Here is a 15,574-nt window from a genome sequence, read left to right as displayed (position 1 = left end):
TTCTCCTCACTTCCAAGGAGATGTGCAGGGAGATGTGTTTAAAAATAAAACACAGGCTTGGTTTTTCCCCCAGAACAATCTCTTGAGGCGTGCTAAGGCTATTCTTTAAGCATGTCTCAGTGCCGAAACTTTCATGATGGGTCTCCACAAAGTTGTCACGGCATCATTATCTCTCTCCAAAATTATGTCTATTTTCAGATGGACTGTAAAAATAGCACATCCATTTTCACACAGAAGAGTGGTATCAGTGTGTGATATTACAAAAGCAGGCACATCTGTAATGAAGAGCCACACAGTAGGCATTATATTTCTTTCATAACTGTATGCCAATTTCCTTTTAGGGAATTACCTTTGACCCATGGAACAATGTCTTGATAGGACTGTTAATCAAAGTTTCTTGCTAATCAGCCAACGGATGACATGTGGCCAGAGCTAGACCAATTTGACCTTCTTGATCAGGACTTTGGTTTATAGGTGCAATGATGTATGGGCAAGAAAAAAATGACTGGAGCTTATTCATTCCAGCAGCAGAGTTGAGTCATTCCTGCTTTTAAACTCCCCAACACACCCCGAACTCCCATCAAACTGCCTTGGTTCTGAGTCTGGTTCTCTAGCCTTCCCTTTGATTCTGTGAGCTACCAATAATATCTTTGTAAAATATCCTTTTCCTGCTTAAGTTTCCAGACTTGGCTTCTGTTGGCTGCTGAATATAACATCTAACATCTATTTTATTTAGTAAAGTCATAGGATGTGTGAGCTGTAGGAAATCTTATAGATCATCTGGTTAACTCCTCCATTTTACAGCTGAGGAAAACTGAAGCTCTGGAGGCTGAGGGTTTCACCCAAGTTCACATCACAGAGCTTGTCAGTGACAGAACTGAGATTAAGACAAGGGCTCGTTTGCCCAGGGAACTGGAGTCTGCTTTTTATTTTAATTCCTTTTTAGTACAAACCAGAGCCTCCTTCTCTGTCTCTCCCCTCTCTCTCTCTGAAATGCTTAATAGAAAATAGTGACTTAAAAAAACCTTCACTCCTCCCCTCCCCCAACTGACAATTTGCTCTGTTTAGTTTAAACACTTGTTTCAGAGATAGTCCTTTCTGGGATTTGGCATCTGGTAATGACAGGCATCAGTTTGTATCCTTATATGGAGCCTTGATTCTTTCTAGCTGTCTTTAAATGTTTATTTTCCCCTTACATGAAAATAATGTTGGGACAGGAAGTGGTTTGCTCTAAGGAAGCGTATGGGGTGGGGTTCTCAAAGTGATTATTTTCCACTTCCAAGTCTAACTTTTTTCAGTTGCTTTAGGGCAGTCATAGCTCATACAATCACTGCCAAAAGGGCCAAATGTTGGGGTAGGAGTTGGGGAGGGTATTAACAATGGTTCAGTAGTCTCCCCTTGTCCGTGGGGGACATGTTCTGAGACCCTCAGTGAATGCCTGAAACCACGGATAGTACCGAACTCTATGTACACTATGTTCTTTCTACACATATACACCTAGAGTTTAATTAATAAACTAGGCACAGTAGGAGGTTAACAATAATCCTGAGAGAACAATTATAACAATGTACTATAAGAAAAGTTATAAGAACGTGGTCCCTCTCTTGAAATAGCTTACTGTACTCACCTTTCTTCTTGTGGTGATGTGAGACGATAAAATGCCTCCTTGATGAGATGAAGGGAGATGAATGAATTAGGCCTTGTGATGCAGTTTTGGGCTACTTCTGACCTTCTGGCGATTCATCAGGAGGACCATCTGCCCTCCAGACCACCGGTAACTGAGACCGAGGAGAGTGAAACCCGGATAAGTGGGAGCGACTGTAGCACTAATTATGTGCCAGCCACTATTTTAAACACTTGGTACTTATTAGTTAATTGGTTTTATATCATACCACTCACAGCTGCACCTTATATCCCCCTTTTGGAGCATTTCAATGCACAATCACAAACTAAAATGTTTGTGATGTCCCTATAATTTTTTTAAAAATGTAAAAAAAAAGATTTATTAATAGTTAAACACAGTTTCCAGGAAAATCCTTTTTTTTTTCCTTCCCAATTATCCCTAAATACCAGTTTCCTTCCCAATTATCCCAAAATACCAGTTTTGAATCAGTAGGTAAGGACTATTATCAATCACCCCAATTTACAGGTGTAAAAATTAAGGCAGAGAGGTTAAGTAACTTACTCAAGGTCACATAGCTATTAAGTGGCAGAGTTGAGATTTGAACCCAGGTGGTCTAGGTTTCAAACTCCATGCTCTTAACCCTCTGTTGCATCTTATTCTTGGACTCTCTATGTAGGGAAGGGAAGTTTCTTTTTCTTGGGAAAAATATTATCCAATACAAATGCCTTTCATAAGCACTTCTAATGGGGGTTTTGTATCATGAATCTCTGGGTTCCAACAATGCTTGGAGGCTACAAACAATACTCTACCACAAGTATTGCTATGCAGCAATGCTTCTCTTGTGTCTACCCATGTATCAAAGTACCTTTGCAGAACTGGATTATTTGGTGGTTGTGAGAAGACTTGCACAGATTAAAGCTTTGGGTTCTAGATGCTCATAAAATAGGCTCAACAGGGGCACCTGGGTGGCTCAGTTGGTTGGGCGACTGACTTCGGCTCAGGTCATGATCTCACAGTTTGTGAGTTTGAGCCCCACGTTGGGTTCTGTGCTGACAGCTCAGAGCCTGGAGCCTACTTCAGATTCTGTGTCTCCCCTCTCTCTACCCCTCCCCTGCTCATCTCTGTGTCTCTCAATAATAAATAAACGTTAAAAATTTTTTTGAAAAAAAAAAAAGCATGAGATCTTGCCATTTCTAACAACACGGATCAATCTAGAGAGTGTAATGCTAAGAGAAATACCATATGATTTCACTCATATGTGGAAATTTAATGAACAAAACAAATGAACAAAGAAAAAAACAGAAAAAAAGGCTCAACAAATATTTAACTTATCGGCGTTAAAATCTTTTAACTCATCTCAAGATCCCCTGTGGTGAAAGATAGTAATTACAATGCACAAACACCTACACATGGATGAAGAAAGGCTGTGAATCGAGTCCCTGGAAAGTTTCTTTCTGCTTACTGGGTTCAAACACATTTTCCTACTTGAAATTTGCTACACAGAGATAGGATATCATCTCCATTCCCCCGCCTATTTTGGCAAACGGATGATACAGGTTTTATTTTTTAAACAATTTATCCTAACAAAGTTCCATGATACCAAAACAAACCAACAGTGCTTAATAATTACATCATAGCGAGATTTTCTTTATTTTATGCTTTATTCAGAGTGAAAAATTCAGCAGGAAAAAAAGTATTTTAAAAACTTGTCTATTTTATTCTAGCTATCTAAATAACAGACTAATACTAGAAGAAAAGTTCTCCATTATTCAGTAATCGTTGCTTTTTTACAGAACAATTAGATTAACGTGAGCAAAATGATCTTTTTCAATGGCATGTTTTAGTGCAAGAAATTTCATCAGAGACAGAAATCACATAGGCCATATTCTAGAGACTGTGCTCATTTCGATGGGATGGATGGTGATGGGGGAGCAAAAGGGAGGTCAGAGAAGGAGGCGAGAGGACATTGTCCTGCCTCTCTTGAGGACCAATTGTATAAGCCCTGGGACCCAGGTTGACTTACCTATGTCTGAAACAAGCCAGTGTTTGAGACTCCATCTTTCCTTCCTGTTTAATTAATACCACCACAATACTTGAGCAGTGTAGAACCTCCCCCACCATCTCAGCACCAAGACTTAATTTTTATTACCAGTTTACAGTAAAATTTAATTGGAGTACCTTACACATTAAGGCTTTTGATTATTAACATATTGCTGAAGTGGAGGTCTTTTAATTATTCATCCATTTATTAATATAACAGTTACCTTATACCAGGCATAGTCCCATAGCAGAGACAGGTGACCCAGACAGTTTGGAAAGGCCTGGGCTGGGGCTTACTCCTTGAGAAACTGGTTTTATCCATCTTTGAATTCCCAGTACCAAGCTAGATGCCTGATATGGAAATTACCTGATAAGTGTTTGTGGACTCCTGGAACGAGTGTTAGGGGAGCCCAGACAAGGAGCACCTAAATGAAGGAGGAAGACAGAAGTGAGGGAAGACTTCCTAGGGGAGGGGATGTAATCTGAGTCTTAAAAGGTAAGTTGGCCAGGGTGGAAGGAACCCATATAAAGGCACTTGAGCAATGATGTACGGAAAGGGAGGCCCTAATTCAAGATCTATGTGTCCTTCAAACACACACACACACACACACACGCACACACACACGCGGGCTGACATGCAGGACACAGAAGTATGCTCTCTTTGCAAACAGCAATAAGTATGCTACTCTTGGTTTCAAGGACATTGCAATAATTAATGTGTGACAGAGATGGGCTTTGTTAAGCTTGAGAATGCCAGAGTTCTTCGGGGGAAATTGACAATACTGTGATCTATTGTGATATTTTTCACACTATATAATTTGAGCTTGTAACTGCTTAACCAATTAAAGATTAAGCAGGCAGCCCTTACATGCTACTGCACAACTGAAAGAATGATTTATTACAGCAAAGGATATTGGAATAGAGGGAAGGCAGATTGCAATCAGAGGAGCACGACTGCAGGTTGCTGTTAACCGGTACTCTAAAACCAGGTTTCCCTGTTCAACCTGGAGAAAGACTGCACTTTAAATCCACCTTTTGGAGCATTCCAGTCTGTAATAACTAGCTAAAAGGTTTGGGAAGTCCCTTCGGTTTGTAAAAGGGGGAGGTGGGGAAGGCTTATTAATCGTTAAACACACTTTTCAGGAAAACCCTTTTTTAAAATTTCTGATTATCCCTAAATACCAGTTTTTGAATCATTGCAGTAAGAGAAGATTGAGACACTGGAAGATTTTATGGAATTTCATCCCACTTTTGCAGTTATTCTATAGCCAAATTTAAAAAACAATCCAGTCAAATTTAAGAAACAAAACAGATGAACATATGGGAAGGTGGGGGAAGAGAAGAGAGGGAAACAGAAACAAGAGACTCTTAATGACAGACAGCAAACTATGGGTTGATGGGTAGGAGATGGGCCAGATGGGTGATGGGTATTAAGAAAGGCACTTGTTGGGATGAGCACTGGGTGTTATATGTGATGAATCACTGAATTCTACTCCTGAAACCAATATTGCACCGTATGTTAACTAAAATTTAAATTAAAAAAAAATGAGAGGAAAAAAAAGTCCAAAGATAATAAATTCCAGGGATGCCTGGGTGGCTCAGTGGGTTAAGAGGTGGACTCTTGATTTTTGGCTCAGGTCATGATGTCATGGTTTGTGAGTGTGAGCCCCATGTCGGTCTCTGTGCTGACAGTGCAGAGCCTGTTTGGAATTTTCTCTCTCTCTCTCTCAAAATAAATAAATAAACATTTCAACATAAATAAATAAATTCCATTACAGCACATTATTAAAAATGTTTAATTTTGAGAGAGAGAGTGAGCATGGGGGAGGGGCAGAGAGAGAGGGGGACAGAGGATCTGAAGTAGGCTCTGCCCTGACAGCAGAGAGCCTAATGCAGGGCTCTAACCCATGAACCACGAGATCATGACCTAAGCTGAAGTCAGATGCTTAACCGACAGAGCCACTCAGGTGCCCCTAAAGCACATTTTCATTTGTGCTAATGATACTGTATTGATTTTGGAATGTGTTGTTCTATGATGTCATCAATATTGTTCAATACTTCAATCCATGAAGGTCCTTCATGGGCTCTATCTAGCCAATGCATGGTGGTAGCTGCATATGTTCAATTGCTACTACATAGAGGTGAGAGGGAGCATGGTGCTGGGGGCAGCCAGCAAGAATCTCTGTGAGTTTGATCCTTGAGTTGATGAGGAACTGATGAAGGTGCTGGAAAATGTAGGACCAGACTGTAAAGGAATGCTGAGGCCAGCCAGTGAAGGTTTTGATCAGGGGAGTAACCAGATTTGCACTCTCAGAGAGTTTGTGCTGACACCATCTTAATGGAGGGGGCCTGGGGCCTGTCCTGACATCAGGCTGGTGTTGTGGAAGAGGAGAAATCGTTTTCCCTCTACCCTTCTGAGTTCTTCACTGAGACCCTAATAGTAAAAATCACATTAACAAGAGAAAAACAAACAGATGTTTATTAACTTGTAACCTCACGTAACATTAGAGATACCCAGGGGAAAATGAGTAACTCAGAGAAGTGGCTTAGAATTCAGGCTTATATACCATCTTAATAGGGAAAGGGGGTGGAGATGTAGGCCTCTCAGGGAAAAGTAAATGATTTTTAGGAAAGATAAGTGGGCACTGAGAAGAACAGATGAGGTATGACAGGTTGTTCCAAAGTCCATTTGGATGTGGTGTTACTTCTAGTCTTGTGTCCTGTAATAAGAGTCAATCTTCTCTGATTATTGAAACTCCAGGGGAAGGGATTTATGACAACTGAGTTTCTTTTTGGGGATCTGTCTTTAGGAAGATAAGGGGAGTTCAGAAAAACTTCTTCCTGCATTTGCTGTTTTTCAAGTACCTACAGCTCAAAGTAATCAACATACCAAAGCAGCATATTTTGGAGTAGCATATGCTGATCTCCTACAGTCATATACTGGGTGGCATATTCTGCTACCCTTCAATATCTATTACACTAGTTCATAGAACAGATAAGAAAAAAGTGAAACAAGACTGGGGCAATGGAGGGGTGCCTGGGTGGCTGAGTTGGTTGAATATCTGACTTTTTTTTTTAAGGTCAAGTATTTTTTTATTTTGAGGGTCTGAACGATAATTAGCTCAATTCAACCCAATTCTCTGAACGAAAGGCTGCGTCAGTAGCTCAAAACCAGAGATCCCCGTGGTAAATGGCATGAATTTGAGATCTGCACATCCAGGTGTAGTTCAAATGATGGCCAACAGGTAACCAAAAGATGAACAACAGACAGAGCCGACCAGTAAATCTGTTCTGAGCCACAGATTTTCAATGAACAAATGCCCAGGATAAGATGGCGCCGTTACTCAAAAAATTAGAGTGTGGAAAACGACCACCCTAGCAGATGGTGCACGCGCCCACCAAACATCTGACTCTTGATTTCTGCTCAGGTCATATTCCCAGGACTATGGGATCAAGCCCTATGCTGAGCTCCACACTGAGTGTGGAGCCTGCTTAAGATTTTCTCTCTATGTCCCTCTGCCTCTCTTCCCCACTAGTGTGCATGCTCTCTCTGTCAAAAAAAAAAAAAAGAAAAAAAGACAGGGGCAATGGGATGGAGGAAGATACACAAAAAAGTAAGCAATAGCACTTGGCAACTAGGTGTTGACAGTAAAGAGAAGCAGCAGCCTAGGGTGGCAGCTAGGCTTCTGGCAGAAGTAACACTGCATCCAACAGAGAATGTAGGAGGAGAAGGAAAGATTATGAATTTAATTTGGACATATTCAGATTAAGTTTAGTGGGATACGAAATACTGATGTACAGATGTCTGGTAGGAAGTTGACTCTGGTTGGAATTTAGGAGTGATGTCAGGGTTCAAGGTAGAAATTTGGGTGTCATTAGCATAGAGTAGGGTGTTCGCAGAAACCATGAATATACCTACTGGATTTCTTTGCTCAAACTGATTTACATTATTTTGGATGAGAGAAGGGCAAAGTGAATTTCAAATTGAACACACACAATAGATGTTGCGGACCTAGTACAGATATATGAATGGCTGATGACTGAATGAACGAACAGTATAGGTTCATAAAAATCAATAGATGTTCTCTTTACCTCATGACTTGTTTCCATTTTAGCCCTGGAAAGAAAAAACATGATTACCTCAAAGAGACAAAAAGGCAATATTTGGATGAAAAACATGGAGGACTTTATTCCTGCTTTTAAAATTCAACAAGTCTTTCATTTTTTCAGCCAACTAATTTCAGACCATTTGACATATATTATTCTCATTAGGTATCAATGACCTAGCAATGACTGACCAACTGCTGTATTTGCAGCAAATCAAGAAAGAGATGACCAGCCAAGTGACAGACTGGGTACTGTTCAGCAAGCAAATATGTTATTCTGCACATGACCTCGCTAGAGTAAATGTGAGTCTTTATAATCCTTGCCAAAGACCAAGTGGTTTTAAAAGAAAGAGAGGTATGGCATAGCAGGCATTAACTTATAACACCCATATCTTATATAAATGGTCATGCTATGGTCCCAGGGGCTGCAGAACAGATCAAGACTCCTTAATAATCACAACCTCATCAAGGTAGTGTACAGGGCAGGATGGAAACGAGTCTTTCATTACCATTGATAGATTTTTACCTTGCCAGGGAAAGGTAGTTCTGACCCTTCATGAATCATTGAGGAAATGCTTCAAATGCAGAGTTGTCCCCCAAAATGGCCCAAATGTTTTCACACCTCACTACAGGCACCAAATAGTCTGGGCAATGCCAAATAAGTTACAAATCCATTTTGTAGTTCAGGAAGGTCATTAGGACTCGGATTCGTTATCTACTGAGACTTTGCTTTACTTTCCATTTATTACTCTCCTTTGAATGAAATGGAGCTGTAGGAGGAGAGCAGAGACCTCAATTCATTCAACCCTGACACATTATTCGTGTCTACAATTTTGCCATAAATTTGGAGAGAGACAGAAATTGCAAATGCAGGGATTTAAATCCCCTTGTGCTACACTTGTCAAGAAGAGCAGATTGTAAACTGCCTCTTGCAAATATGATATGCATTTGGGCATCAAGCTAATAACTCTGAACCACAGACTCGTTCATTTGTGTGGTGTTTCCCTCCAGAAGTTTTTGAAATTGCTTCTTTGGCCATTATGTATCTCAGAGCTGTTTGGGTTTAGTAGGAAGATTACAGAGACTATCTGGCTGAGAAAGTTTTTGGAGTCCTTCTCCAATGGGATGGAAATGACAAATTTTTCTGTTTACATCATCACAGCCTTTACAAACTACGCATTTGGGTTGGGCTTCTCTGAGGAAAGGAAAAAGAAATTTGCATGGTCATCAAATTTGTCTTAGAACCTTATAGGAATATTGATGATGAAGAAATCCAAAGCATGTAGATGCCTTCACTCACATTTCTGGCTCTTCTATTGAAAAATAATTTGTGTGTTCTATAGTTGAAGTCATTGGCAGGGTCCTATCCCCTATCTCCCTGATCAGAAGCAATTTTCTTTTGCTTCTTGTTTTGATTTTTAAAAATGTTACATAAGTCATCCATTAATACATTTTCATTATAAAAATATTTAATTATTACAAATGACACTGGAGTCCCCTTTAATCACTCTACAAAATTCTGAAGTTCTCCTCCACCTTATCACAACCTTTTCCACCCCTGGTCACAAACATTGTTGTAGTTATACGTGTATCTTTCTAGATCTTCTTTAGGGATGTGGGTGCATGTGTTATTTTAGATAGACTTTCTACAAGTGCCATACTGTGACTTTCTTTTTACGCTGCATAATATGTCTTGGAGATCTGTTAGTACAGAGGTCTATTCCATTGTGCTATGGACTGAATGTTTGTGTCCCCCAAAATTCATATGTTCAAGCCTAATCCCCAGTGTTTTGGAAATGGGGCCTTTGGGAGGTATTAGGGTGGTAAGAGGGGAACCCTCATGAATGGGACCAATGCCCTTATAAGAAGAGATGCAGAGAGCTTGTTTCCTGGCTCTCTCTCTGCTCTCTGCCATGTGAGGATACAATGAAAAGACAGCCATCTGCAAACCAGGAAGTGGGCTCTCCCATGACACTGGATCTGCTGGCACCCTGATCTTGGACTGCCCAGCCTCCAGAACTGGAGAAATAAATGTTTGTTCTTTAAGCTAGGCAGTCTATGCTGTGTTTGTTATACTAGTCCAAAATGACTAAGGCACATTCTTTTTATTCTTTTTAACTGTTGCATATTATTCCACAGCATCAGTATACCATAGTTACTTATTTAGGTGGTTTTAATTTTTTTAAGCTTATTTATTTACTTTGAGAGAGAGAGAGAGAGAGAGTGAGAGAGAGCACACAAGTGAGCATGGGAGTGGGGGAGGAGCAGAGAGAGAGAGAATCCCAAGCAGACTCCAGGCTGTAAGTACAGAGCCAGATGCATGGCTTGAACCGTGAGATCATGACCTGAGCTGAAATCAAGAGTTGGATGCTCAACTGACTGAGCCACCCAGGTGTCTGGGTTTTAATTCTTTTTAAATGTTTATTTTTGAGAGAGAGACAGAGAGAGAGAGAGAGAGAGAGAGAGAGAGAGATCATGCAAGTGGGGGCGGGGTAGAGAGCATGGGAGAGAGTATCCCAAGCAGGCTCCACACTGTTGGCACAGCCTGACATAGGTCTTGATCCCATGAACCATGAGATCATGACCTGAGCCAAACCAAGAGTCCGATGCTTAATTGACTAAGCCACCAGGGGCCCTTAAGTGGCCTTAATTTTTCATCATAGTCTATCCATGCCTGACAAAGAGTCTTGAAAAATCTCTCATAGAGTGAATTCTTCTAAGTAAAAAATGTAAATTTCATTCACTTTAATGGAAAAAATGTTCATATATTTCTAAGCCTCCAAATCATATCCATTTTTCCTAAAACATCAAATACCATTAAAATGGACACAATTACTTCAATAGTTAACAGTTTATAATGTCACTCAACCAGACATTCTCTCATTAATTGCCCTATAATATGGTTGTTTCCATCCTCTCATTCAGTATTTACAGACTTTGATGTATTTGTTCATTCAATAAATAATTGCTGAGCACCTACTATGTGCCAAGCATCAGCTTTGGGTGTTGGGAATATGGTAACAAAAAAAAAATCTCTGTCTTATGGAATTTACATCCTAGTGCAAGAGACATATAATAGGCAAGTAAGATACAAAGGATGTTAGCTAATGATACATCCTATGGAGAAAAAAACAAAGGAGGGAAAGGGAGTATAAAATATTGGGAAGGCTGAAATTTGACCTGGAGAGATCTTGCTGAGAAGGTGGATTTTAAATAAAGATGTGGAACAAGTGAGGGAGGGAGCTGTGAGGCTTTCTGGAATGAAAGTATCCTATACATCCCTGACAGAAGATGCCCTCTAGGACCAAATAATTCTTTCTGACATAAATGGCTTGGCCAGTCTTTCTGCCCTGTTGTTCATCATTTGGTTTCTTGTCCTTTATCACATTTCCTAGTTATGGATTCTTTTTTTTTTCTGCAGAGATAGCAAACCAGAGCTTTTCTACACAAGTGTCAAAAAAGGCAATCATTGGTTTCAGTGAGAAATGGATCACTCAATATGAGGTTTATCACATGAGAGAGAATGGGATGTATATAGGTTGCCCACCTTCTCTTGGAATCAGAGGCATTGGCAGGAAAAAAATGTGGTTAGGTCTCTGACTGGGAGATTTGTGGAACAATTTATCTCTGCCTGGAGCCACAGGATGGGAAGAAAAGAGCCCAGATGTTGGCTGAAGAGAACTCAACCCAAGGGAGAGTCCTTTTTATGACCAGATATCTGCTTGTCCATGGGCTCTGTCTAGCATTTTATATAGTGCCTGGACATAAACCTTGGCTCTTCCAATTACTAGTTGGATAACATAGAAATTATTTAATCCCTTTGAGCTTTCTTTTTCATCTGCAAAATGGGTACGGTAATAGTAGCTATCTCATAAGACTGACATTGGGGATTAAATGAGATCACAGAGGTAAAGTGTCTGGAACATAGTAAGCACTCAATAAATAAGAATGCCACCACTACTGCCATCACCACCATTTCTTGGGCTTTGTAGAGAACAACACCAAGTTTAGAGAAAAGAAGGCGTTATTTAGTACATCTTTAAAACATTTATTAGTATCTCACAGCACCTGGTACTAAAGAATCAGCTAAACAGCTGCCTAGATGAGTCGATAATCTTCAAGGCAAGGAAAACAAAAAAAGTCCCAATGCTCCAGGCAGGTAGTAGAGGGTTAAGGATTTTCAGGAAGGGAAGGGTGGTGATTTACAAATGGGTTTCCCTGGCACCAGGGAAAGGCGGGGGGGGGGGGGGGGGGGGGGGGGGGGGGGGGGGGGGAGGAGGAAATGGAGCCATTTTAGGCATATCAAAGGCGCCTGTGAGACAGGATGCTGTGTTGATGGCCAGGAAGCTGCTTGATGTAAATGTCTGTGAAGCCAGTGATGTGGCTAGCCTGGGGTGAGAATAATCCAGGGGTGACCTTGTGTGGCTTCATTCTGTGTCTCTTTAGTCCCAGTTTGTCCTCAGTTGCATGGAAACAACCAAAGCTTGACAACCAAACCTTTCAGCTACAAATCCACCTCATGGTGTAAAGAGAGCTAAACATGTTAAGTGTTCAGATGTCTCTAAAAATAACAGATTATGTTTCTTTTGTTTGGAGGCTGTGCATAATACTTTCAGGTGCTAGCTAGTCAGGTCAAACTGCCCTGGGTTTGAATCCTGGCTCTGTTTTACTAGTTGTGTAACATTGGATGAATTATATAATGTCTCTGTGGTTCAGTGTTCTTCTCATTTGGGCAGTGGAGATTGTAATAATATCTACCCAATACTGGAATTATGGAGATTAAATGGGATAATGCTTATAAAACACTCGGCACAGTGTCCTGCAGATAGTAAATGCATATTATTTATTATTGCAATCTTTTGGATGGATTGTTTTCTGATGAGGTAATTGGGAAAAGGATAGCATAAACATGGAGAAAGGGAAAGGGAAGAAGAGATATAGAAGAGATAGTCAGGACTGTAAAAGCTGATCCTGGAAGAGAGGCATTTACTAACTGTCAAAAAAAAATCCTGAGAGAGAAAAAGGAGAAAGATGGCAGGGACTCAAAGGCAGAGGCTTAGCTTTGCTTTTTGCCAAGGTTCCATCCATCTGGCCTTGGCTTCTACGCTGGCTTTTTCCTCCAAATGGCAGTTCTAGAAGCCCAGCGGTGAAACCCAGGGCAGGGAGATGGATCATCTCTGAATCACCCTAAATTCTGTACTCATTGCAGGCATATAAAAATTGTACATATTATTCTTCTGCAGTATAGAATTCCTTTGAGACTAATAGAAGAGACAGGCCTGTCAAGTGAGTCAGCAGTGACCAAAGGCAGACATAATCCCATTGCTTTTTGGCTGACAACTCATGCAGAGGAAAATATTCTCTGATCCATACAAAGGCAAATGTAGCTTAAATCCCAACACAAAATTCTAACTATATTCATCTTCTATTCCCAGTCGATGATGACCCTAGATGCCAGAAATAGCAAATACACCATCTCTTACCATTGGATTGTAATAATTTAATAGTTACTAAAGGTAAGATGCTCAAAGGACAGGATAACTCAGATTATTTTCAGATCTAAGCAAAAAAAAAGATGAAAAGAATGATGCCTCTCCTCAGATTTGTTTAATAGTGGATATTGTAGAGGAATATCTATTATGGGTGAACATACAGAAAATGAACATAAACCTGAATAAATTATGAGATATCTAGAAAAACAAAACACATGGTGAACCACATGATTTTTTCTTTTATGTGAAGGGTGGCTGTGAAGGCAAAATTGCAGTTTTAAGATGGGTTTTCAGTGTGATCTCTCCTGATGTGCCTTCACAAACACAATCATTTAAGAAACCAAGTTGAGCCTGGATCTGAGTATCATAATTCAGGACATCCTTTTTAAATTAAAAAAAAAATCTTTCATTAGAAAAGTTTTTTTGATGTTTCTTTATTTTTGAAGGAGAGAGGGGAGAGAGAGAGAGAGAGAGAGAGAGAGAGAATGAGTGGGGGAGGAGCAGAGAGAGAGGGAGACACAGAACCTAAAGCAGGCTCTGGGCTATGAGCCGTCAGCACAGAGCCTGATGCAGGGATCGAACTCAGGAATGGCGAGATCATGACCTGAGCGGAGGTCAGATGCTCGACTGACTGAGCCCCCCAGGTGCCCCCAGAATGTACAGCATCCTTAAGAGGAAGATCAAAGGGCAAATTTTACATTACAAAAATTACCTTGATGCTGAAGAATAATTTCACTTACAAAATTAAACATGGATTGAAATCATGTATTATGATCCACCCCATCTGTTCAGCATACACTCTATCTGCCTACCTACCTACCTATATCTATCTATCATCTATCTATCTATCTATCTATCAATCATCTCTCCCTATTTATTTTTACGAAAGAAGAGAAATAGGTTTTTTTTTTTGTTTTTTTGTTTGTTTTTTTTTTTTGCATTTTTGCTAAATTACTTCCCTAAGATGTTATTCCTAGACCTCTGGGATGGCTTTGATTGAAATCTGCCTGCTCTGGTTTCTAAAAAGTGCAGCGTGGCTGGCCTGTGCAGAAGGTGACTTTCCAGATAGGAGAGCTCCTGGTGGGTCAGCTGACTTCTACAAAGCACAGGAAATGCTCTCATTTCTGGGTTCAGACTTCTACATTTAGCAGCTTCCTTTAACCCACCCCAGGCTGGTGCTTCTTCATCCCCTCTGAGCTCTGCTGCTGAGGTCCATGGTTCCTTAGTTGGTGTTGCTGAGGCTGCCGCATACCCCAGCTGACTCCTGCCACCGCCTCAACTTGTCACACCACGCATTTAATCATGAGTGTGATGTGCAGCCCAGTGTGAGACCCAGAGAAAAGACAGAATTCTGTCCTCAGTGGGATAGAATATTCAAGCTTACGCCTCTGCTTTAAGATTTGGCGCTCAATTTTTACCCTTTAGAGCTGTATGTATCAATACCCCAAAGCAATTTTTCTTGGATGCGTTTTGCTTTGAATTGGAAATACACTTTTGATGTTTTTTATTTAATAAGGCACAGGCATAGGACTACATTCATTATTTAGACTGGAACTTAGTTTGCACTTGATGTAAGAAAAAAAACTGGCACACTTGTTCAGGGTAATTGCAAAGAGTGAAACGAACCCAATTTATGTAAAGGATTATTGAAGGAATACAAAACTTCCAAAGTAAGCCTGCTAAATCATTCATTCAGTAACTGATTGACATTTGCCCAGATTTGGATCCTGTGCTTTGCTAGGTTTTAAAGCAAAGCGAAGAAGCAATTATTTAAAAGTGATGATGAAAAACAGTATTGAAAGAGAGCAATCCTGGAGGGTGGATATATTTTAAGTGATTATTCTCTGTTAAATAATGTAATTCACAGACCATTGAGCTAGGCCCCAGGAATCATCTGTCAGCCTATGTTTCTACCTGGCAACCTTTGATATTTTATCATTAAAAGATATGTAAATGCAATGTAAATAATGTCAACCACTTTTTAAGGAACAATTATTTCTTTTATTCTTTTACAGATTTCTATTTCATTTTGTGATTAAAAATTTTTCTATAAACTATATGGGTGAAGTTGGGCTTAAAGCCTGTTTCTGGGAATCTAGTTCCTTTGAAACTACTTGTTTCCATTACATTTCCAGTTAACATCTATAAATCCATCTGATGCTAAAAAATCTGTTGTGGAGAAATTGTAAATCTAAGTCCTCTCCTCTGCTCTGTACACAATACCTACCAAATTTATGAAGAGGTAATTGCATTTCTGGCAGTTAATTTTTCTCTAGACTTAATATCAGAAACATTTCAGGCAATCAAAAAAC

Source organism: Lynx rufus, unplaced genomic scaffold (assembly GCF_022079265.1).
Source record: "Lynx rufus isolate CCGP_SWC_20201006 ecotype Redwood Valley unplaced genomic scaffold, mLynRuf1.p SCAF_3, whole genome shotgun sequence".
Taxonomy (NCBI): domain Eukaryota; kingdom Metazoa; phylum Chordata; class Mammalia; order Carnivora; family Felidae; genus Lynx; species Lynx rufus.
Note: the sequence above shows the minus strand (reverse complement) of the source record.